The sequence below is a fragment of the Camelus dromedarius genome, chromosome 25, assembly GCF_036321535.1.
Source record: "Camelus dromedarius isolate mCamDro1 chromosome 25, mCamDro1.pat, whole genome shotgun sequence".
Lineage (NCBI taxonomy): Eukaryota > Metazoa > Chordata > Mammalia > Artiodactyla > Camelidae > Camelus > Camelus dromedarius.
In genome coordinates, this window is record NC_087460.1 from 16344727 (window position 1) to 16369767 (window position 25041).

At 44.4% G+C, this 25041-nt stretch overlaps 2 protein-coding genes across 9 annotated transcripts in view; one reads left to right on the forward strand and one right to left on the reverse strand.

Annotated features, from left to right (window-relative positions):
- The window catches only part of LMNTD1 (lamin tail domain containing 1), a 312243-nt gene extending 310698 nt beyond the window's left edge, over window positions 1–1545 (reverse strand). For all 5 annotated transcript variants that reach the window (XR_010377825.1, XR_010377826.1, XM_064479123.1 and 2 more), the window contains exon 1: window positions 1275–1545. The gene's annotated coding sequence lies outside the window, so the exon portion shown is untranslated. The remainder of the gene's footprint in view (window positions 1–1274) is intronic.
- A 754-nt stretch (window positions 1546–2299) lies between these two features.
- The window catches only part of RASSF8 (Ras association domain family member 8), a 95698-nt gene continuing 72956 nt past the window's right edge, over window positions 2300–25041 (forward strand). For 2 of the 4 annotated variants that reach the window (XM_064479125.1, XM_064479126.1), the window contains exon 1: window positions 15194–15414. The gene's annotated coding sequence lies outside the window, so the exon portion shown is untranslated. Of the gene's footprint in view, window positions 2359–15193; window positions 15415–25041 lie in introns of those variants that run through there. The other 2 variants (XM_031443931.2, XM_031443930.2) reach the window with 2 other exon arrangements.

Consider the following 25041-nt stretch of genomic DNA (forward strand, 5'->3'; position numbering starts at 1 on the left):
AAGGGGCTGAGGTGGAGAAGAGATTTTTCTGGGTTTATCCAGGCTGGACAGAGGTAAATTCACTGACTCTGGCAGCCACCAGTAAGGCACACTCTGGTTTGGACGTGGGGGTACCTCACCCAGTACCTGGATCTTCGTAAGTGCTTCTAACTAAAAAGCAGACACAGTTTTTCATTGTATATTTCACTCTGATTTAAATGCTGGTCACATGAAAGCTGGTTGTCGTGAGTCAGTCAACTTGCTCACCCCTAGATGCTTGATAAAATGGAGGGCTGGACCCTCCTGGTGACCAACAGAAACTAGATTAAGGTTCTTCTATTCGGTAAGAGCCTGAGTCCTAGGTTAACAATAGCCACCCTCCTGCCTGTTATCACTCACCCCTATTTCAAAACCTCCATAAAAGAGGGATGACCATCACAGCAAAAAAAAAGGGGCGTGAAGATCTTAGAAGGAAAGAGAGGTGAGCACTGGCAGACGCCACAGAGAGCACAAGACGGGGACTGAATTTTTCCACTCAATTTGGCAATGAGGTGGCGACTGATGTGCAGTGGAGTGAGAGGCTGACCAGGGAATGAGAGCTTAGGAAATGTTAACTTTAAGGCTGGAAAACTCCTCTGAGGATCCAGGCCCTGTAGTGTCATCTTTAAAAAATTTCCCTCGGGTTTTACAGTTGAATCACAGAGAACCCTTCTCGTCCCCAAATCCTCCAAATGTTGATGAGCCACATCTGAGTCTTACCATCTCTCTCTCCTCAGCTCACCTCTGAGGTAGAGGAACTAATGAGCTGTGTAATAATGAAACGTCAAAAACCAAGAGGAATAACCAAAGGCCTACAAATCCGAACTCCAAACAACACAAATCACGCCCTGAGTAAGACGACCAGTAACAAGTTGTGCTTCAAATTTAACATCCCTGTTCTGATGATAAAAAACAAACGAGTGTCTGGAGAATCCACAGGGACATTTTATAATTGGAATGCTTCCTGGTATCCCATCCATAATCCTCACCCCATCTCCCTCCAAATTTATAGCTGTTCCCGAGTTGTGGGCAAGTGTGAGCACAAGTCTGGACCAAAGACTGGAGTCTGTCCAGTGGCTAGAGTAATTGTATGCCGTAAAAAAGAGGTGGAATAGTGAAAACCACGGGCACATCTGCGTTTCCATATGAAAGCGCTGCTCTCCCTCCTTGACCGTTTGCTATATTTAAAGGTAGGTGGGGTGGGGGGAGCAGTTTTCTGAATCTGAGCCCAGCTCTTTCTAAACTTGGTTACTCACGTCTGATTCATTCGCTGTGTTTTTCGTCTCCTGTCTCTGTCACTGCCTGCTGCTGAGAAGGGGGTCGCTGAATCACTGCCACTCCAGATGAAAAGCAATTCAAACCCAGTCCTGAGGGGGATGGAAGGCCTTTTTTTTTTTTTTTTTTTTTTTTTTGCGTCTGCGGAAAAAGCCTCCTACTTTCCGGGGTGACCGTGAAGGACAGTTTTGCAAGTCTCACCCCCGGGCTATGGAAGGTTTTGCTCTGTGAGCGTCAGCGAGGCACCAGTCATCTCACCATTTCTGGCTTTCGTGTCCACGGGCCGTGGCGGGCCGGGCGGCGCGGGGGCAGCGCCCGGGGGGTCGTCGGGGGGCGCCGCGGGCCCAGGCGGCCCCGCCGCGCTCCCCGCCGCTTTAAAAGCTCCCACAATGCAGCGCTGGCGTCCCAGTTCCGTTACAATGTCTCTCCCGGCGCCGGCGAACCGGCGAGGCGCGGGCGGGGGAGCCGGGCGGCGGCGGCTGTAACCCGAGCGCCCGGCCGAGGGGGGCGCCCCCGCGCCGCCGCTCTCGCGCGCTCAGCCCGCGGCCCGGCGAAGGGGCGGAGCCGCTCGGCCGCCCGGCCCGGCCCCCAGCCCGGCCCCCCGCCCAGAGGCACCGGCCGCGGGAGCGAGGCAGCCGCGGAGTCCGCCTCCCGCGCTCGCCCGGCGCCCCGCACCGCTCCCGGCGCCCCGCTTCTCCCCGAGCCTCACTCGCCCGCCCGCCCGCCAGCGGCATCGGCGCGGCGCTGGGGGGCGGCTCTGGCCGGCGGCGCCGCGGCTGCCCGCGCACTCACACACCCCGGCACCCCCGCCCGGGGCGTCCGCGCTCACCTAGCGCCCGCCCGGAGGTGCGCGGAGAGGGCGCGCCGGGGAGCCGGGGCCTCCCGCCGGTGCCTCCCGCCGGTGCCGGGCGCGCCGCCCGCGGAACGCCGGGGAGCGAGGCGCGCGGGGCTGTGCGACCGGGGACCGACGCTGGGCGGCCGCCGGGCTCCCGGCGCCGCCGCGTCCCCAGCGCCCCGGCCCGCCCCGCGGGGCGGCCTGCGGGGGCGGTGCAGTTGCGAAACTGAGTAAGTATTAACTTTACTGGGCGGCCGCGATCTCGGCAGCGTCCGGGACCCCTCCCTCCTCCTCCCGGAGCCTGCGGGCTCCCCCTTCCCCGCCCCTCTCTGTGCACCTCGGGTTTCTCCGCCCGATCTGCCCCCACCCGGCTCCCGCCGCGGGCTCCCGCTTCCTCGGGTTCACCTTTTCCCCGCTGTCTCCCCTTTGCGCGTTCTCCCTGCCGCACACCCGCGCCTGCACTGAGAGTACGGGCTGGTTCCCAGCCTCTCTGTTTCCTCCCAGTGTCCTTGGCCAGGGAGTTTAGAGGCCACTTTTGTTGGGAAGAGAAATGTGTGTCTGGCTTCTTTAATATTTTCCTCTCCAGATGGAAATCGGATGCTCGCTTTGCCGAGCGGCGGTTTGGTGAACGCTTATTTTCTCCTATGGAAAAAAAAAAAAAGATTGGTTTACAGGTTTTTAAATATTTGAACCTTCAACCTTCCTCCGTCCCTATTCTCCCCTGTCGCCAACCCGTCTGGGGAAGGGAATCCAAAGGAAGGGACCTTAAAAGTAATTCCGTTTTGCAAGCTAGAAACTTTGAGAGGGCACGTTTCAGAAAGCTTATTTAAGATGAACTTAAAGGGACATGGGCTTTGAATGTGGGTCTTCGTGTGGCACAGGGTCTGACACGCCGAGTACCTGGGTTCCTATTCGAGTATTGCGTTGTTATTTTAGCATCGTAGAGCCGCCTGGTGTTGCTAAACCTCTACTTTCTCAGCATCAAATGGCATCTTGAGCAGAGCAAGCTCTGGAATAATTGTGGATCAGTGTTGCCCCCATCTTTAGGGATTTAGAAGGGAAATAGATGCAGAGCACGTTTGATAGCTGACTTAAATCCATCAGGTTAGCCCTTTCAATGCATCAAAGCACTGCGTTAAAAAAATTCCTCCAGCTTGGTGACAGCGAGGACTAATATTTATGGGTTTTCCAATATAATGTGGCTCAGCAATTCTTCATTAGAACTGTTTTGGTCTCAGGAAGCACCTTTAAATATATATAGATCTCAGATTTTCAGTCGGTTGAATTAACCACTGATACTCGTAGGAGGCCCCAGGTAGTCTCCCCCCCCCCTTTTCTTTCTTCTTTTCTTTCTTTTTTTCTTAAGTCTTTCATCGTTGGATTGCCAGGAGTTGGCAATCATGGTGTGAAGGAACAGAATTATGGGACCCTTTCTCAATGGATTTTCCGCATCCTGTCCTTTTCCCCGGGGGAGGCAGTAGTGAATGCCAGCTAGCCCTCTGCAGGGAGAGGTGCCGGCGGACACAGGAAGCAGAATGGAGAGCTATCGTTTTTGGAAGATGGTTTGTGAGATTTTTATCTTTTAGCTGGCATATTAACTGTACTTTTAATTCTGTGTATCCCCATAGGGAGTTCTCCGAAAACCATAAACAGTACATGTGACCATATCCCACTTTAAGAAGACTGAACATAATTTGGTGACTGTTTTGAAGGATCAGACCCAACAAAAATATAATTTGTAATGCAGATGGGAAAACCTTTCAAAAATCTCTTCCTCATTTTGTCTCCTTTTAAGAGTCTCAAGCTGGTACTCTTAATAGGCACATTTAGCAGTAATGGGTTGAATTCTTTCTAGGCTCATTGATAAAGCCTAATTTGGGGGCTTCAGTAGCTGAAGGAGGACATCTGAGAGCGGAGAGGGAGGAAATCCTGGAACTGTGCAGATGAGAAAGGCATTTCAGTTTGCTGAAGTGTCAACATGCTGCAGAAAAGCAGTCAAAAAGGAGAGAGAATGCTAAAGTTGTTTTTAGGGTGCATAATTACTGAACTTGGCATTTGGTTGAGATATTTAGGAATTGCAGATTTTAAGTTCTATGAGGTTTTGGTATCATTTCTTTTTGCCTAGTATTTTTATTAAGCATTCTTTTTTTTAGTGTGCGTCTCAATGCTTGGCTTTTGTAATCTCTGTACTGGGTGGTTTGCATTTATTTTTGACTTGAATTCCTTGGTCATTTTGAAAAATGATGAGTTTTTCAGTTTCTTACTCATTTGATGCATCTGATGTTGATGTATGCACTAAATTGAGTAAAAATAAAGTCTGGTGTAGAATGTTGTTGCTCTTTTCTTTAGGGTTGATTCCTGGCATAATGGCTTTTTTGCTCGTTTATTGTAAAACATTCAGGTCCTAGAGATCATTGCAAAACTCTTTGCAGGTAGAAGTAGAGTGGGGATGGGAATGGGATAGGAAAACATTATGCATCATAAATCTGAGGCTTTGGATTTAAAAAATAATGTATCTCCTGTTTACTCTCCTCAGATGCTAGCTTGCTCCAACCCTAAATAGATTTCAAAATTCAACGTGTAGAGAGAGTTTCCAGGAGCTCTGTATAGTGGAAAGACTGCTTACCCCACAGCCAGCCAGACAGACTCAGGAGGCAAGTGTGACTTTGTCACTCCCAGCCAAGGGAGCTTGCCATGCTACTTCAAGCTCCGTGATCTACCATTTGCTTTCTGTAAAATGGAGACATTACTACTAGAAGTGGTGCTGTGACAAGTAGAACACCTAATATAGTGCCTGGCACGTCTTAGCCAGTAAGTGGTGGCACCTCTGACTTCTCCAGAACTGAGCTCTTGATTGATACTCAGCCTTTCAGACTGTTCCTCCTCTGTGTTTCATCTCATCCATCTAATGAGTGGCCGAGGCCAGAAAGCTGGAGTTACCTTCCACTCTCTCCTGTTCTGTCACCCCCACCCAACCAATTTGTCACAAAGTCCTGACTACTTTTCTGGCAAAATCTCTTTCAAACCTGTCTGGTTTTTAGTCTCCACTGTGCTGCCATCTTCATTCGAGCCACCGGCATCTTCCCCACTGCAGAGGCCTCCTGAACACACTCTGCCCCTCCACCCCACCCCCATGCCCTCTTCCCACTAGCAGCCAGAAGGAGAAGAAAGAAGTCACTTGCTGTCTAAAGTCCTTAAAGCTCTTATTCTTGGTATAAAATATCAAATCTTCAGTATTCCCACAAGGTCCTCCATCTTCATCTCTTTCCAGCTGCACTGTCCAGTTCTCCAGCAGACTCACCTCCAGGCCCCTGCTGCTGGTCTCTTTCAGGACCACCTCCCTGAGTAATTTCTTGTCCTTGGGTGCTGGTTCAGATATGCTCTATAAAGGTCTTCTCTGAGGAGGCCACCCTTATCGTCATGTGACTTTAGAACCCCTTTATTGTCTCCGTCATAGCACAGTTATCTTTTCCTGCTTAATATTTATCACACTTAATAATTATGTGCTATTTGTTTAATGTTTCTCTCTTGCCCTTGAGGGCAGAAATAATACCCAGTTTATTCACCCAGTGCCTGCTATATATAATAGATGCTCAATAAATAGTTACTGTTGTAATGAAAAAGATCGTCGTATGCATTTTGTATTTATAAATTGATTGCCTTCTTTATCACTGTTAAATCTACTTTTCACAACAGAAGAGCCAGACTGGCTGTCTCCAGTGTTCCTTCTTTGTTGGTTTTATGTATAATATGAAATGACCTTTACAGATAACCAGTAAAATTAATACCGTGGGACTCTGGAAAGTTCGTAGTAATAAATTGAGACACGTTTTAATTAGTGTCACCCTTGTGATTTTTCTGTTGTAGATAATCCCTTTTCTAAGCACATCATTAAAGGAACTGCGGTTTTTTCATCAGCACAGGATTACTGAAAGAAAAAAAAAAACCTGACTATGTCATATTATTTTGCACGTGTCCTATAATAACATGTTAGTCAGCAGCTTTTGATTGCTCAGTGCTAGAATTCAAAGGACAGAAGGGAGAAAGGAGAGGTAGAGTTCTCAGGATGTTTATTCCTGTCCAGATGCTGACGTGACTTGCATCGATAACTAGATTATCACTTGACCATTTAGTTAAGGTAGAGACGTAGTTGTTTAAAAACGGGAGCCACCTAGAGGTCTGGAAGTTCTTTTTCCCTCTCTCACTAAATCATTCCTTGTTTTAGCCAAAAAAGTCTCATGACTTTCCAAAGCCAAGGCTTAAAGCTTTATTTTTGTCATGTGGTTGCTCTTTACAAAATGTTAGTTTGATGCACCATAACCCTGCAGTACTTTTGTCTTTATTGTTAACGTTTCTGGCCTCTGCTTCTTAAATAATCAGCCACATTTTCTTTTGACTTGTTTTTTAGGACTTTAGTTTCATCTTAGAATTTTCCCTCACACTCTTGGACTCTAGTAATTCCACTTCTTTTCTAGTTTTGTATCTTGTAGGTCACTAAGTATACTTGGGAGTTAATTGCAGTTAATTGTAGGATTTTATTTCTTTACACTCAACCTCTGGGTTTCCCCAAAATGTTATATCTGTTTGTGGTTTGGATCCTGAGTTTTTGTTAGCCAGAAACTGAGCACCCTCAGGTTGGGAGAGCAGAGCAGGGAGGATTAAAGCATTTTTAAGCTCCTGCTATGTGCCAGGCTCTGGGCTACGTGCTCTCACAAAAGAGGATTGAATAGTTCACCTGGTCAAAATCATAAAAAGGAACCTTAAGTTTTCTGTACATTTCCTTCTCTAAAGGAAATTGTTCCTGTTCCCTCATTTCCTCACCTTTTTTTTTCTAATCAGACAGGCATGACAAGGAGAGATGTCCTTTCTAGCCAGACCCTTTACCTTACCTTGATGCTTTTTTAGATCTGCCTTTTCTTGTGTGAAAGTGCTGGGAGTGGGGCCAGAGGGGGCACACCATGTGATTTGCCTCTGCGGGAGGCCTCTGTGCCCCAGGACACTTGCATCACGAGTAGCCACCACTGCTGGAGAAGAAAGTTTAATTTGCTCCTTCATGTATACATGTTTACTGGCTACTTTGGGTGACCTTGAATAAGTTGCCTGGAGGTTTTTAGCACCAATAATATTTATTACCTATTTATTTCACAGCCTTGCCATAGGATTTAGAAGACTTACTTTTTGGCAATTTTTTTGTCACATTCAGCTGTATCACAAATCTCATTACCATTAACTCCAGTGCTGTCCAAGTTTTATGCATTAAGAAAAATATTTTCTTACTCAGTAGCATATGTTTTATTCTTTGTTTTGATAAAACATCAGATATAAACACAGGTTGTAACAAGAGGAGAGCTGTGATAATTTTCCACCAGGTTTTATTCACATGGGTGATATATTTTGTCACTCTTGTTAACTGCCATTGACTTTTGAGTGCTAAATCATGTTTATCTGTAGTTCTAGTAATTCTGTTGTGGAAGATCACTTAAAGTTAAATTATTCTTCCAGATATAAGTATATATGTTGGAAAACTTACGGTGCTCTTAATGGATAGTTACTGGACAGAAAAGTAAGATCTTACTCTTTTTTTTTAAACATTTTTTATTGAGTTATAGTCATTTTACAATGTTGTGTCAAATTCCAGTGTAGAGCACAATTTTTCAGTTATACATGAACATACATACATTTGTTGTCACATTTTTTTTCGCTGTGAGCTACCACAAGATCTTGTATATATTTCCCTGTGGTAAGATCTTACTCTTATTTTTGCTTAAAATATTTGAATAGATCTATCATCTCTGAAACCCTACTGTAGAAATACTATGGAAAGATAGGTTTGGAATATTTTGAAATGTTTAAGGCAGAATTTGGCTATTTCTAAAGTAAGTTCTAATACCTGATGCCATTAAACGTTAGGAAACCTAAAGTTGCTTATTTGTGCTATATTTCCTCCTTTTTTTTTTTTTTTTTTTTTGCTGTAGAATGACTTCATCCCCTTACATTTCTTTTGCTTGAACAGCTTTATTGAGATATAATAATATGCAGTAAACTGCATACATTTAAGTGTACAATTTGATAACTTTGATTTTTGTATAAAATACGAAATCATCAATCACCACGATCAAGATAATGCACAAACCTATTCCCCTCCTCAGATTTCCCCAATCCTCTTTGTAATCCTTCCCCTTTCCATCCCACCCTCCCCACAAACCGCAGCTTTGCTTTCTATCTCTATAGAGTAGTTTGCATTTTCTAGAATTTTAAATGAATGGAATTGTGTAGTGTGTACTCTTTAGGGTCTGGCTTCTTTCCCTCAGAATAACTATTTGGAGAGTCATTCATGTTGCTGTACATAGGAGTAGTGCGTTCCTTCTCATGGCTGAGTAATATTCCCTTGCATAATTATCCATCAGTTTATTTCTGTACCTGTTGATGGACATTTGAGTTGTTTCCAGTTTCTGGCCGTTCGAAGTAAAGCTGCTCTGTGCATTTGCATTCAGTCTTTTGTGGACATATACTTTCATTTATCTTGGGTAATTGCCTAGAATTGGAATGGCTGGATCATGGTAGGCATATATTTAACTTTTTCAGAAACTGCCAAACTGTTTTCCAAAGTGGTTATACTGCGTATTACTTCCCTCCCAGCAGTGGATGAGCATGCTAGTTCCTTCACATCCTTGCCAACACCTAGTATGGTCAATTTTTAAAATTTTAGTCATTCATGGTATTTTGTTGTGATTTTAATTTATATTTCCCTAAAGACCAATGATGCTGAGCATCTTTCTGTGTTTTTTTGTTACCTTTCTTTATATCTTCTTTGCTAAAGGGTGTCTGTTCAAGTCTTTGGCCCATGTTTTTATTGGGTTGGTGGTTTTCTTATTATTGAATCTTGAGAGTTCTTTACATATTTTAGATAAGTCCTTTATTATATGCTTTGCAAAGATTTTCTCCCAGTTTGTAGTTTGTCCTTTCATTCTTTTCACAGTAACTTTTGAAGAGAAATTTTTAATTTTGATGAGGCCTGACTTACAGATTTATTCTTTTATACTCTGTGCTTTTCATGTCCTGTTTAAGAAATCTTTGCTTGAACCAAGGTCATAAAGATTTCCTCCAATGTTTTCTTCTAGAAGTCTTACAGTTTTAAATACTACATTTAAGTGTATGATCCATTTTAAGTTATTTTTTAAGAAAATAGAGTTTATTTTTTAGAGCAATTTTAGGTTGACAGCAAAATTGATAAGGTACAGAGATTTCCCATATATTCCCCACTCCCACACATGCATAGCCTCCTCCATTTTCAGCATCGTCAGAGTGGTGCATTTGTTGCTGTCACACCCACACTGACAAATCATCATCACCCAGAGTCCGTGGTTTACATTAGGGTTCACTCTTGTGTATGTTCTGTGTGTTTGGACAAATGTATAATGACATGTGTCCACCATTATAGCATCATCGTACACAGAGCATCATACAGTTGCACTGCCCTAAAAATTCTCTATGCTCTGCCTATTCATCCCTCCCTCTCACCTAACCCCTGGCAACAAAACAAGTAATCTTTTTGCTGTCTCCATAGTTTTGCCTTTTTGTGAATGTCATATCGATGAGATCTTAACAGTGTATAGCCTCTCAGATTGACTCTTCCACTTAGTAATAGGCATTTATGTTTTCTCCATGTTTTTTCATAGCTTGACAGCTTATTTTTAGCCCCGGATAATATTCCATTGTCTGGATGTACCACAGTTTGTTCATTCACTTACTGAAGGACATCTTGGTTGCTTTCAAGTTTTGGCAGTTACAAATAAAGCTACAATAAACATCCATATGCAGGTTTTTGTGTGGACATAACTGTTCATCTCCTTTGGGTAAATACCAAGGAGGGCAAACGCTGGATTGTACGGTAAGAGTACGTTTACTTCTGTAAGAAACCACCAAATTGTCTTCCAAAGTGACTGTACCATTTTGCGTCCCCACCAGCAATGAACAAAAGTTCCTGTTGATCTGCAGTCCTCGTCAATATTTGGTGTTGTCAGTGGTTTAGATTTTGGCCTTTCTAATAAGTGTGTAGTAGTATCTCATTATTTTAATTTGCATTTCCCTGATGATGTGTGATGTGGGGTATCTTTTCATATGCGTATTTGCCATCTGTATGTCTTTGGCAAAGTGTTAAGGTGTTTGGCTCATTGAGTTAATTTTTTATATTGGGTGAGTTATGGATTGAAGTTCATTTTCTGCATATGGAAATGTATTTGTCCCAGCACTGTTTGTTAGAAAGGCTCTTCTTTCTCTATTGAATTGCCTTTGTATCTGTGTTTAAAATCAATTGTCTATTATATCTCTTTTTATTGTATTAATTGACATTCATAACTGGATTATATAAACTAAAAGTAAAACAACTATTTCTGGTACTTTGTAATAAATGTGCTTTTGTCATGTTTGGTAACATTTCTCATTTCCTTACAGTAGTCTTTATGGAAGCCTTTCCTACTCAAACATTCCTTCCCCCTCTTTTCCTTTCTCTTTTTGCCATTTGCTGTGTATCATAATAATAAAGTCTGGTGGTCGGGGGACATACGCTATTTATCCCTTTACATTTCAGTTATCTTTCCTGTTAGTGGCAGTTATTTTACTGTTTTCTCTCCTTGAAAATCTCTGAACCTAGATCATGCCCTCCATTTTAATTTGTCTAGTCTCGACGGTCTGTCTCTTACACTCTTTTGAGTAATGACATATAGTATATACTGGCAAGGGTGCCCACTTCAGTGAAAAGCCTGGCTGGACCTGGGTAGCCTTAGAGAAATCATGACACTCGCTCAGCCTCAAGTTTCCTGATCTTTAAATGGAGCTACTGATTTATCACTCAGGGCTGCTTTGTAGTAAAAGAGATGTTTGTATGTGTCCGTATAGGGAAATAAACGTACAGGAAATGTCTTAGTGAAGTGTTAACACCTTTCCCCCTTCTCCAACTGCAGTGAGGGAGTCTGCATCTCAAGGGAGTCTGAGCAGGCCTCCGGGCTCTTTGGAGAGGACCATACCCCCTCATCCACAGCCTGTCCACACCCAGTGGTCCGCGGGCCCCTGAGTTAGAACACTGTCAGTGCAGGTCACCCAAGGCGGGAGAGGAGCATTTGCTAGTTGATGTGGAAGACCCTCCTCGTCCTGCACGGGCTGGAGTCACCGATCTCCAAGGCCTTTCTCCATCTGTAATCATTTCTCTCTGTTGAATTTCAGTCTCACCTTCCCTTGGCTCCTTACCCTCAGCCGGGTAAGAGTATATTCAAGTCTCTCTTGACATTGCCACTCCTTCCAGCTGTCTCCTTTCTCAGCCAGCTTCTTCCAGGGGTTGTCTGTGCTTAGTGCTTCTACCCCATCACCTGCCAGCTCACTCCCCAGAGGTACCTTTTCTTGCCACAGGCACCAATATCTTAATTACCCAAATCAGTGGAAGCTTTTCACCCCAATATAACCAAAGCTTTTTGTAGCATGTTTGCACTGTTGAGCCGTCTCCTTTGGTCTTGAAACTTCTCCTTCTTGGCTTCCTTGTTGCCACTCACTCTCTTTCTTTCTTCACTCACTCATTTATTCATTCGGAAATGAACTGCATGCCCTTCCACGCATGGAGCTGTAACAGAACAAAACACACAAAACCCCGGTTATCACGGAAAGTGCACTCTACTTGGGGAGCTAGACAATAAATGAATGAACAATTTTACATTCTTTGTACAATGATAAATGTTTTGGAGGAAAAAATATAGCGAGGTGAAAGAATTAAAATGCAGGGGTGGGAGTGGAGGTGTTAATAGAACTGGAAGGGCAGGAAGTCGTCACTTAGGAGGGCACATTTGTGTAGAGACGTTCATAAGGCGAACAAGCCAGCTTTGTAGTTGTCTGGAGGAAGGACACCATAGGTAGAGGGGACAGTGAGGACAGAGGCAGGGGGCAGTTACAGGAGATGAGGTAAAAGAGGTAGTGGGGGCCCCTGTACTAGGGTCTTATTGGCTGTGACAAGGATCTTGGTTTTCACTCTTGAGTGAGAAGACAGTTGAGGGTCTTGAACAGAGGAACAAATGAATTAGAGTGACGTGGAGTAGTAGGCAAGAGCATGCACTCGGGAGCTGGCTGTCTGGGTTAAAAGCCCAGCCTTACACTTCCTGGCTCTGTGACCACGGGATAGTCCAGTAACTTCTCTGTGCCTCATCAGTAAAATGGGGACAGGAATGATACCTTTTTCCCAGTGTTGTTGTGAGGATTCAATGAGCAGATATGTGTAAAGAACAAAGCATGGCAGATAGTAAGTACTACAAAAGTGCTTATTAAATAAAATTAACAAAATTGAAAAGATTCACTTTGCTGCCATGTGGAAAGGGCTTACAAGGGGAAATAAGAATAGAAGCTGGAAGCCAAGACATAGAACCAGCCTAAGTGTTCATCAGTGGATGAATGGATAAAGAAAATGTGATGGATATGTACAATGGAATATTATTCTGCCAGAAAAAGAAGGAAATCCAGTCGTTTGGGACAACATGGATGGACCCTGAGGGCATTACGCTGAGTGAGGTAAGTTAGACAGAGAAAGACAAATACTATATGGTCTTACTTGTATGTGCAATCTTAAAAAAACATGACACTGAACTCATAAATCCAAAGAACAGATTGGTGGTGGCCACAGGCAAGGGTTAGGGTGGAGAGGTAGGGAGGAGGGTGAAATGGATGAAAGGGGTCAGAAGGTACAAACTTCTAAGTCCTGGGGATGCCATGTACAGCATGGTAACTTAATAAAAAGCGGGGTGGGGGGGAAGAGAATAGAAGCAGGAAGACCAGTTAGGAAATGATTGCAGTAATTCACGCAAGAAGTGGGTTAGATGAGGTGCTCGCAGTAGAGGCAGGGAGAGTGGTCACATACTGCTGCATTTTGGAAATGGGGATGGCCTGTTGGCTGGAGGGTGAGATCTGCTTTTCCTCCCATCTCTGATCTTTCAGACCAAGCCTTCTTTGCTGCCTCCTTCTCTCCTTTTTGACCAGAGGTTCTCAAACAGGAGTACCATTTGGAAGGAGATGGGGCATGTTTTGGTTGTCCCAGGGTCTAGGTTGTGAGTATTTCTGGTGGTTAGTGGGTAGGGCTGCACAAGGGGTGCTCAGAAGCCTGCATGGTGAAGGTTTGTTCCTTGTACTTTGCCAGTAGCATCCCATTTGGGAAATGCTGCTTGAGACCTTCTTCCCACCTTCCCTCACTGCCCCAGGCCCAGGGCTTCTTAACTATGGTCCTTCATGGGCAGCCTATGAGCGCCTAGAATATTTTCCAAATACTGTTTGTTCATGTGCTGTGCACTCTGACTGGCAGACTCCTCCCCACTGGACCATGTAGCAGTTCCTCAGGGTCACCGTGTCTTCCAACTTCTTCCTTTATTTCCCACCTGGGTTCGTGGCATCATTATCCACTTGTTCCTAATCTTGCCTCTCCTGTGTCACCTCACCTTGACTCACTCATCCAGTCCTGATTTTACCTCCTGGACAGTTGAGGAAGTTCTGCTTCTCCATCATTCACTACTCGAATTTAGCATCTCTCATGTAGACTGTCGCCACTTGTCTGGTCTTCCTGCCTGACACCCATCTTCTGCGTGTCTCCAAATGAGCTTTTGGAGGCACAGATGTCACTGACTTGCTGAGAACTCAACCCTGTCACTACCTGCGAGGTTGAGCTGTGACCCTGTGGTAGCACACAGGACCTCTGAAATCTGGCGCTCGTCCCCTGCCCCAGGGCTGCCCGGCCTGCCTGGCTGCCTGGCTGCCCTCCAGCTCTACCCCCTCATCCATCCTCGTGTGCCAGGCTCTAGCAGAACTAAATTAATAAGCTGTTTTATGCGTTGATGCTGAAACATCTAAATGTGCTACTTGATCATATGAAAAAAATGGTTCAGCTTCTCCCTTACCTACCAAAATGCTCTGCAGCTCTAAAACCCAGCCTGGGGCTAACCTCTCTTCCTGAAGGAGGTGCCCACTCCCTTAGGAGTCCGTCTTGCCTTCTTTCTCTACCAGGTGCATGTATGTTTCTCTTCTTCCTTCGCGTTGTAATTTCGGAAGCTCTCGACTTCAAACAGGTGAGCCTCTGAAAGGCCCTTCTTAAGCTCATTTGTTCACAGGTTCAGACTGACTCAGAAGACTCTTAAGCTTACAGTCCCCTGATCCAGTTCAAGGAGTGGAAGTTGGTTCTTTGAGGCTTTGTGACCAGCTCTGCCCTTGCTGCTGCTGTTCTCTGCGGCGTCTCTTTCTCAAGTGGAGCAGCTTTGTCTGCATTAAAAATCTCTCGAGGCAGGTGGCTCCTTCATGGTCTCTTTGGAGTCCTGGGGTGCCCTTCAGTAGCCCCTGGTGTCCAGGTCCACTCCTCACCTCGTGACTGGCAGGGGCCTCGGTGGACTCAGCTCTGGCTGCACTCAGCCTTTCTGTTCTAGAACAATTTCCTGGCCTCCAGAACTAACATTGGGCCAAGTTTCCACCTTTGGCGCTGATCGTCCTGTAGCATTCAGAGTGGAAAAACTTCTGCAAGATCTCTCTTCTCTGGCTGATTATCACTGCTGGGTTAGAATAGGTGATAGGTCAGCTTTTTTCACCCTCACCCCATTCAGCCTTTGCCCTCCAGCGTCTTCCCAATCTTCATTCCATGTGCAAAAGGGGAAAAAAAGAGAACAATATTTTTCACCATTCTCAGCTATTTTTATTAGCTCTGCTTTTGTTTCTGTCATAATTGTGTGTCTCTTTTCCATTAGCACTTTAAACATGTACTGTACTTCCACATTATCAGACATAATGGGGTTAATAATGTTTGTAAAAGTACTTAAAACATATTTTAAATTCAGCAAACACCTTCATTCACAGACTCACGAACAAGAAGGCCCCCACCCAGGCCGAGTTTTCAGAATTTGGCTCCCGGGGTGGTGTTTGTTCCCATTTGCACAGCTGTGATTTGAAAGCTCAGGAGTGGAGCCGTTGGGATTTGCTTCAGTCACCTTTCCTGAAAGCAGGATCCGTGTTTAATTATTCACCAACTGTAAGCTCTTTGATGGGAGGAACTCATCCGATTCTCATTAGATCTTGGGACTTGGAGCTGTTAGTCGCTGGATGAATTCAGTGCGCTGGCCCCTATCCATGCCGAACGGCCCCCGAGCGTTTCGCTGGGCAGACTGGAGGAGTAGTTGGAATACCGCTGACTGAAACATCCATGTTGCATGGATGACCAAGGTGATACCAAAGTCAAGGTTGGTAGGAGTGAATGGCTTCTGAAAGCACTTCAACAAATAGTAAGTACCTACTCTGTTCAGAAGTAGAGTTCCATGGAGGGTCCAAGGAAGGGTGCTGTGGGTCTGTGGTTTCGAGAAGCTTATTGTTGAGCAATGAGGATGTGATAAGTAGAGGAATGATTACATGTGGCAGAGCATGCTGTAATATAAATGTTGTATGTGTATATGTATATAAAACAGTGAGAAGAGAGCGTGGCTGAATGACTTAAAGGGTGAAAGTATTCACTACTGCAGTATTGGAAACATCTAAGTGGTTGATAGCAGGGCACTGATTCAGGCACCAGATAGGCTGTTACACAGCCATTAAAAGTATTTATGAAGAATTTACAGTAATCTGGGTAAATGCATATGCTTTTTTGTTAGCTGAAATGATAGAATATAAACTTATGTATATACAGTGTGATCATAATTAAAAAAAAATTTTTTTAAACAAGAATACCAAGAATAAAGGGAAAAAAAACACCAGGAAGAAAACACAAGATATAAACATTGCATCTGACTTCAAGTATATTATGTATATGTGTGCATATCTCTGTGTGTGTGTATATCTGTGTACAGTTGTGTGTACATATATACACACATATCATAAATTACACTTCATTGAATTCCCACACACTAAACCTACCCATGCAACAAGTGCCCAGATTGAGAAATAGAATATTATCCCCACAAAGCTTCTCATGCTCCTAACTTCTAATGGCATTGCAGGTTTTTGACTATTTTTGTTCCTTATATAAAAGAAATCATACAACATGTACTCTTTAGTGTCAGCATCGTGTGATTCATCCGTATTGTGTATAGTTTTGTAGATTGTTCGTTCTTATTATTTGTTATAGATGACTTTTAATCTTACTCTTTTATCTTTTCCTGTTTTCCCATATTTTCTATAAGGAGCATGTATTCTATAATCAGAAAAAGGTAGCATTGGTTTTTTAAGATAGGCAAAGGCAAGTTTATTTGTAAAGTGCCTGGGTAGATTCAGTTGGCCACTTAGGTTAGGCTGTGGGACGTGTGAAGGAGAATTGAGAATACAGATTGGGGTTGTCCTGCCCTGCGATGCGAACTCAGTGTCAGGAGACCCCGATTCTGTCTGTTTTATATTTAATAGTCATGGAACTGTGGACACATCCTTGGATAACTTTAACCCTCTGTTTGCTCACCCATCAGTCAGCTGGGTGTGATAGTATCTTCCTTAGAAACTGGTTGTGAGGATTAACTTGAGATAATGTAAGGAATCTTTGGGATGATCTACCAGATGGTGAGGTCCTTCACTTAAAACTTGGAGTTAGAGAGGATGGATGCTCAGGGAGGGAACTCTTGTCCAGTTGCCATTGATTTTCCCTATGAAGTGAGGGATAAGGGTTATTTGCAAGTGAAAGCTTTGGGGTGGGGGGTGGGGGTGTTCCAGCACAGCAGGGAAGCTTTGGGACAGGCAGCCCTGCGGGTTCCAGAGAAAATGGCGGGAGAGTTCAGCAGTGTTGAGAGCCCAGCCCAGGTGGGAGCATAAACATGCACATACATAGTGTGTTGAGTTTTCCTCCAGAAGATGTGTCTAACATGCTTCATTTGGGCTCATGTTAAACGGATTCTTTCTGATCATTCAAGTGGGGAGATAGAAAAGGGGAGGAGGAGAAGAGCCCAGTGACACATAAGTCGTGGCTGATCTACACAGAGAGCACCCTGTTTAAAGGAAGCCTCTAGTTTAAAATGGGAGTGCCGTGAAGTCCATGGTGATTTGGAATTTAGGCGCTTTTTTCCTAAGGGTATTTACACTAAAAGGAAGGGTTGAGATTTTAGTCTAGTCCACAAAAGTCTACAAAACAGGCAGGGAACTTTACTATTGCAGGCGTACCTCAGGGATATTGTGGGTCTGGTTCCAGACCACTGCAATAAAGCAAGTCACATGAACTTTTTGGTTTCCCAGTGCATTTAATGTTATGTTTACACTATACTGTAGTCTATTACAGTGTGCAGTAGCATTATGTCTGAAATAACAGTGTACATACCTTAATTTAAAAATGCTTTGTTTTTTAAAAAATGCTAACCATCATCTGAGCCTTCAGCGAGTTGTAGTTTTTTTGCTGGTTGGAGCGTCTTGCCTCCATGTCGAAGGTTGCTGACTGATGAGGGTGGTGGCTGCTGAAGTCTGGGGCGGCTGTAGCAATTTCTTAAAATAAGACAGCAATGAAGTTTGCTTCATTGATTGACTCTTCCTTTCACGAATGATTTCTCTGTAGCAAGCAGTGTTCTTCGTTAGCATTTTACCCACAGTAGAGCTTCTTTCAAAATTGGAGTCAGACCCTGCCACTGCTTTAGCAACTAAGTGTAGGTACTAATCTAAGTCCTTTATGGTCATTTCAACAATCTTAACAGCATCTTCACTAGGAGTTAGATTCCATCTCAAGAAATCACTTTCTTTGCTCATCCTTAACAAGCAGCGTCTCATCCTTTCAAGTTTGGTCACGAGATTGCAGCAGTACAGTTACATCTTCAGGCTCCACTCCTAATTTTAGTTCTCTTACTATTTCCACCACATCTGCAGTTATTTCCTCCTCTGAAGCTTTGAATCCCTCAAAGTCATTTATGAGGCTTAGAAACCAGCTTCTTCCAGACTCCTGTGATTGGCTGTTTTGACATCTTCGCATGAATCATGAATGTTCTTAATGGTATCCAGAATTCCTTTCCAGAAGGTTTTCAATTTGCTTTGCTCAGATTCATCAGAGGAATCACTATCTGTGGGAGCTATAACCATATGAAATGTATTTCTTAAATTATAAGACTTGAAAATTGAAATTGCTCATTTATCTGTGAACTGCAGAATGGACGTTGTGTTAGCAGGCATGAACAAACCACGTGAATCTCATTGTACCTCTGCATCAGAGGTCTTAGGTGACCAGGTGCATGTCAGTGAGTATATGTTTATAGGAATATTTTTTTCCTGAGCAATAGATCTCAACAGTGGGCTGAAAATATTCAATAAACCATATTGTCAACAGATGTGCTGTCATCATCTGTGCTTTGTTGTTCCATTGATAGAGCACAGGCAGAGCAGTCAGCCTACTTCTGAAGGGCCCTAGGATTGTCAGAATAGTACTTGAGCCTTGGCTTCCGCTTCAGGTCACCAGCTGCATTAGTCCCTAACAAGAGAGTCAGCCTGTCCTTTAAAGCTTTGAAGCCAGATGTTGACTTCTCGTCTCTAACTGTGAAAGTCCTAGATGGCATCTTCTTCCAGTAGAAGACGGCTTAGTCTGCATTTAAATCTGCTGTCAAGTGTAGCCACTTTCACGAGTTATCTGAGCTGGGTCTTTGGGACAACTTGCTGCAGCTCCAACATCAGCACTGGCTGCTTCACCTTGCACTTGGATGTTACCGAGATGGCTTCTTTCCTTCAACCTCGTGAACCAGCCTCTGCTGGCCCGCAGCTGTTCTCCTGCAGCTTCCTCACCTCTCTGCGCCTTCACAGAATTAAAGGGAGCTAGGGCCTTGCTCCGGATTAAGCTCTGGCTTAAGAGAATGCTGTGGCCTATTTGATCTTCTGTCCAGACCACTGCACCTTTCTCCATGTCAGCACTGAGGCTGTTTTCCTTTCTTATCATTTCTCTGTTCACTGGAGTAGCACTTCCAATTTCTCTGAAGAACTTTTCCTTTGCATTGGCAATTTTGCTAACTGTTTGGCCTCACAGTCCTGCTTTTGGGCCTAGCTCAGCTTTCAACATGCCCTCCTCACCGAGCTTAATCATTCCTCACTTTTGATTTAAAGTGAGAGACAGTCAGCTTTTCCTTTCACTTGACTTCTCGGGGGCCGTTGTAGGGTTACTAACTGGCCTGATTTCAGTGTTCTTGTGTGTCAGGAAATAGGCCCACAGAGAGGGAGAGAAACGGGAACAGCCAGGGGTGGGACTTGCAGAACACACAGGTTTATGGGTTAAGTTCTCTGTCTTTTATGAGTGGGGTTCATGGCACCCCCAGAACAATTAGGACAGTAACATCGAAGATCACTAATCACAGATCATCGTGACAAATACAATGAAAGAGTTGGAAATAGTATGAGAATTACATAAATGTGACACACAGACACAAAGGAAGCAAATGCTGCTGGAAAAAAACGGCACCAATAGACTTGCTCAACACAGGATTGCCGCAAACCTTCAGTTTGTGAAATGTGCATTATCTGTGTAGCTCAGTAACATGAAGGGCTGTAAGACAAAGTATGTCTGTGTTACAGTTTTAACTGTTTTAGGTCCTTTCAAATAGAATAGGGCCTGAAGGGCCAGCCTGGACCCCTCTTCGTGGACAGTACTGTCTCTATGGGGTAGCGCTCAGGAGCGGTGACAAGTGCCGGGGAGGCACTCCAGCTTGTGTGCGTCTTCCAAGGAAGGTGAGCAGGCCTCCTGAACCCAGTTTGCCAGGGTAGCTGTTTGTGGATAAATGAGGCTGGTCGATTGTGAGGCACCTTTGCTGTACTGATCCCTTCAGACAGCATCTGCCGAGTACCTGTGGGCTGGATCTGCAAATGTGAAGAGAGCCAGCCTTATCTTCCAGATCCTTTTTATCTGGGCTGGGCATTTAGAGAAGAAATTTTTGGAATGTGATAAAGGATAAAAAGGAGATGCAGGCTCCTGGGGTGGAGCTGGTAGTGAGTGCTGTCCGAAGGGTGTTCCTAAGTCTGCCTGAGGAATTCAGGGGAGGCTTAAGAGGAAAGTTCACTCTTGAGCTAAGACTCGAGGGTGAAAAGGCATTTTCTCCTGCGTGTACTCGGCCCAGAGAGCAGGAGGCACACAGGCCCAGCATGGTCTGCTGGAAAACTGCAAATACTCTTGGTGTCACTAAAGTTAGATGTGGACAGTGCGGTGGGGGGATGGCAGGAGCCATAGAAGCCATGTTCCCCCCGAGGGAAAGGCTATCCCATTGTCCTAAAGTTTGTTGAGCTTTTATGTTGATAGCAACATCGGTCATGAGAAACACAGTTTTCCCGTCTCTGTCCTGAATTAAGAATTCTCCCTCTTCAGATTTTACGTTAGGAAATGCTGACATGGCGTCAGAATCAGCTGGGGCTAGGTGTCTTCCAGATCGGTGTACTGGAATCACCTTACTTTTATTCACTCCACAAATATTGTTGTAGCACGTGCTAAATCAAAGGAATTCTACTTGCACTGGATGGTAGGAAAGGCCTCTGCCTTTCAGGAAGCTTACAGTCAAGCTAGCAAAGCAAAACTTGAACTTTAAAAAGCCCTGTTATGGAAGTTAAGATAATAGCAAGAGGAAAGAGGACAGGCTGTTCCTTACGACTGTGGGAAGCAGGTTAGTCTGTTTAGAAGACCACTCTGACCAAGGACCAACGGACCAAAAAGATAGGACTGGTTGACAGTGGTCTGAAGGTGGGGCCAGGTGATGGGCAACACAGCCAGAGGGCCAGGGTGGAGGCCAGCCCAGGAGCACGGGTGTGCAGAGTATCCAGAGTCACTCAGCCTGGGATGTGTTGCTGAGAGTGAAGAGAAACGGGGCTGAAAATGGGGCTGGGCCCTGTGGCAAGGGTCTTATATGATGCACTGAGGAATTTGGACTTTATTCCAAGCTTTCACGAGCAAGGCTTCTACTGGTCTTCCTCTCTGAGCCGGGCCATCGCTGTCTCCACTCTCCCTTCCACCTGCTGTGTTCAAAACAATACACCCGGTCCTGACCATGTGACAGGGACTCCCTGGCTTTGCACAGATTCCCAGGAAAGTTATGATTTGGGCCTAGAGTCTTAGGACACTTCCCAAGTCACAGCTGAACCCCTCAGCGGAGAGTCTCCTCACCTTGGCTTCTTGCAGTGTACTGTTGAGTTTTTCAATCACTTGTGTGTCCATTATATAATTTGACTGTTCACAGTTATTGGAAATAATCAGATCAGACAGTTTATAGTTAGGGAAGTCAGCTCAGAAAACCTCAGTGAATAGCCCAGGGTCATTCAGCAGCAGGCGTTTGAGGTGAGATTAGAAATAGTGACTTCCTGCCCCTGTTTGGTCCAGGGTTCCTTCCATCAGGTCGTTGTGCCGTGGCCTTCCACTCGAGTGGTGCTGACTGCCAATGAGTGCATGCCCGCCGTGTTGTTATGGCATCGCTGAGATGTTCACACGGATTCATCCCTGTTGGATGTGACCTAAGTTTTGAAATGACTGACATTATGGGTTACATCTGTAATCATCCCACAGACCGAATCTAACTGGCTTATGTGGGAGTCTGCCTATAACCATCTTGTTATTTATTTTTCCTCTATTTATGGAACAGCCTAACTTCTTAGTAAGCCTCTTTGATTCAGCTGATAATTTTGATCTTTTTTTCCTGGAAAGAATCCACCCAAATCATTGGAGTTTTTATTTTTGACCTCATACATTTAGCAGGAAAATTGATTTCCACCTTTCAGATACTCAGCAAGCCAACAAAGTTAAGTGCATATTAATTTTGTGAATCATTTTTAAGCAATGTGGCTTGCCAAGTTAAGTGTGTAACTTAAAATATTTGTAAAACAAAAAAATTTGAGACTCTTGCTTTATGAATATATTCTGATTTTGTCGAGAGCAACAGAGTTGGCCTTTTAAAAGTCACGATTCAGAACCACTAGGTTGTGAGGCAGCTATAGTATGGGCAGATACTAATTTTTATAATTAAGGATCACGGACATCAAATACTAACCTATAGGATCCTACAGCGATGTGGTGGTGTTGACTCTGGGAGAGACTTGGGAGGTCGTTGTACCAGGTTCTCTTTCTGAAGCGCAGTCCCTGAAGAACAGAAGTGAAAGGTCACGAGGTCAGCGGTAGGGTGTGGGAATTGAATTGGTGGCACTCCTCTGCTCCGCCTCGGCAGCTCCCTGTTAGCAGGAGGATCAGGCCGAAACTCTTCGGCCTGGCCCCTCTGTCTCTGAGGGGAGTGTGGGAAATGAGGCATTTATTTCCTCAAGTCCGGTAACAAAGGCACAGGAGAGAACATAGATAAAAGTAGGTACTTGTGTATCGGTGCTGAGTGAATGTGATCTGATGGCATCATATTAATGACAGTAAGTTTCAAGCCTGTCTCAGAAATGAAGATAGAGCTTCTCTAACATCCTATTGAAAAAAAAAAAAAAAGACTCTAGTTGAATATGCCGAGGCTTCTGAGCTTCCGATAGAAAGAGCTGACCTGGAACACTTTTTTTAACTCTAAGGTCAAATCAAGTTATTTTTAAGCTCCTAAATAAATGGCTGGGACTAGGCCTGAATATAATAGCCGTATATACCTGGAAGTCAGAATGGCCAACCTCACCTGTCCAGTAAGAGCACCTGCAGTGCGGCCACAGAACCTCCATGCTCCCTCCTTCCTATCTTCACTACTTCTTACTTAATATGAATGATCTATGTCCCATGTATGATTATATTAGTAGTGACACTGTTAATGAAAAGTAAGTATTGCTTATCTTATTTCCAGTCCAGAACGTTTTAGATTTAGACAGAAACGTGCGTGTACGCATGTGTTTGGTGGGCAGGGGGTCCAAAAGCAACAGAATGAGGGTCTTAAAAACCAGGCATGTGGATAAAATTAACATCCAGGAAAGAGCCAGGACAACAGCCAGGCCAGCATCCTTCAATTTCAAAAAATAGTCAGTAAGGTTGTAGTAACATTGTACATGATGATGGTGCCTTATGGTTTTCAGATTATCTTCACATCTTTTAAATTATGTGATTGCTACTGCAAACCTGTGAGAATGGCAGGCTAAAGCATCATTCACATTCTCCATGTCAAGTTAAGTCGTGGAAAGACTGTGCGTTGTCTAATATAACAGGGATCCAGAACATTCGTGCACAGTCAGTTTGGTCTTGCCCAGCTCCTAGGCGTCTTTCTGAGGGAGCAGATGGATAGTGGTATCTACCAGGGAAGCTGGAAGCACCGGGGGGAGGGGGTCCCTCTTCTCTCACAACCTCTATCAGGTTAGAATGAAAGCAAATTTCGACTGAACTATGACACGTACAGATAATTTTTAGATAAACGTTTACTGGCAAGTAGCACAAAATGGTTGATAGAACCTGGCTTATAAACTTGTTGAAGGCAGCTCTGGTCTTTGTGTTTTTAGGGGTTCTGGTACACCTTTCAGGGCATACTCACAGCAGACAGCAGCATGGCAGATAAGGACTCTTGGCCTTTTGGTTACCATCAGAGCTTCAGGCTTCGCCAGATCATTACACCCTGTTCATTCAAGGGTGGAAGAGTCTCTGAAACATTTAGCAAGCTCACTTACTTGAATCCTTTAATTTCACCAGTGTGGTCCTGTTTCTAACATTTATCATGCTAATTTGCAAGCTACTCAGTGCACCAAAGAAAATCCATCCAGTACGTAATGAGCCAAGTGTCCTCAAAGCATTTGCCTGTTGTAACCACCTCTGGAGTGTGGGCTTCCTGATGGGAGCCAACTGGATCCACCCCAGACAGTGCCCTCCTACTCCCGAACCTCAACAGTGTCACAGAGTATCACGCGCTGTTTATGCTGAAATGGTTCAAAAAGTAAGTATCTCGGCTGTTGAGAGATCTTGGGGGTTACATTATTGTTTGGGTATTCTATTTAATAAAATAGAGAAGTGTGCTTGTTAGCACATTAATTTGATTACAGAATAGTCTTGACAGAATGTGGAAGGTGGGTTTGTGGTGGTATTATCTGTGCCCACATTTGTGCAGCGTGCATGGAGCGTGTGTGTGTTGTACCTGCTTAGTGCCTGTTTGCATTGTACCAACATCATACAGCCTGAGGCCTGAGGGGATCTCCGGGGTAGTCTTCTAAGAAGGAATGAGGGCTAAAGATTTAAACATTTCTTATTACTACTGAGGTAAAGCTAAGATTTTGACACCCACCCAAATGTACAAACACTTGAAACAAGCTTCAGCTTGGTGAATGCTGTGTGCAAATATTTACACATTCAGGTATGTGGTAGATGCGGTTTGGTGGTTAAACTTGATGTAGATGATTTGGGGGGCTGGGTTGGAATATATTACCTGTGGAATAAATGTGAGACGATGGCATGCGTGTATTTTTTTTTTCCTAAACTTTAATTTCAATTTAACCTATATGTAGCTGTAGTCTCTAGCTATCCCCAAAGACAGAAGTGTGTTGAATTTTCTGCTTACCAGCAGGCGGTGGTAGTTGACACTTGTGGTAGCAGGTGAAGAACAGTTAATAGATGAGCTTGTCCTGGAAACAGAGGAAGGAGAGAGTCAGCCGGGTGGGGGACTCCAGCCCAGACAGAAGAGAGGTCAGAGGAAAAGCGAGAGCAGTGCCCTCCCTGAAAGCAAAGGGGAAAAGCCTCAAGGTCAAAGAGATAGCCAGCAGTATTGCCGCTGAAGATGGACGCCAAGTAAAAGAAGGACTTGACTTTTGGCACTGAGGAGATCCTTTGTGATCTTCTTCAGAGGAGTGGAGTGTGAGGAGACGTAGGCTGGTTTTTAAACAATCAGGGTCATTTTATTTATAATATATCTGACTGCTTGTAACGTGCCAAGTTCTAAGCACTTTATATGCACTAGCTCAGTGACATCTCACAGCCACCTCAGAGTCTGTACTTTTTCTCTCCCGTTTTACCTGTACAAAAACTGGGGCACAGAAGAATTTGCCCAAGTTCG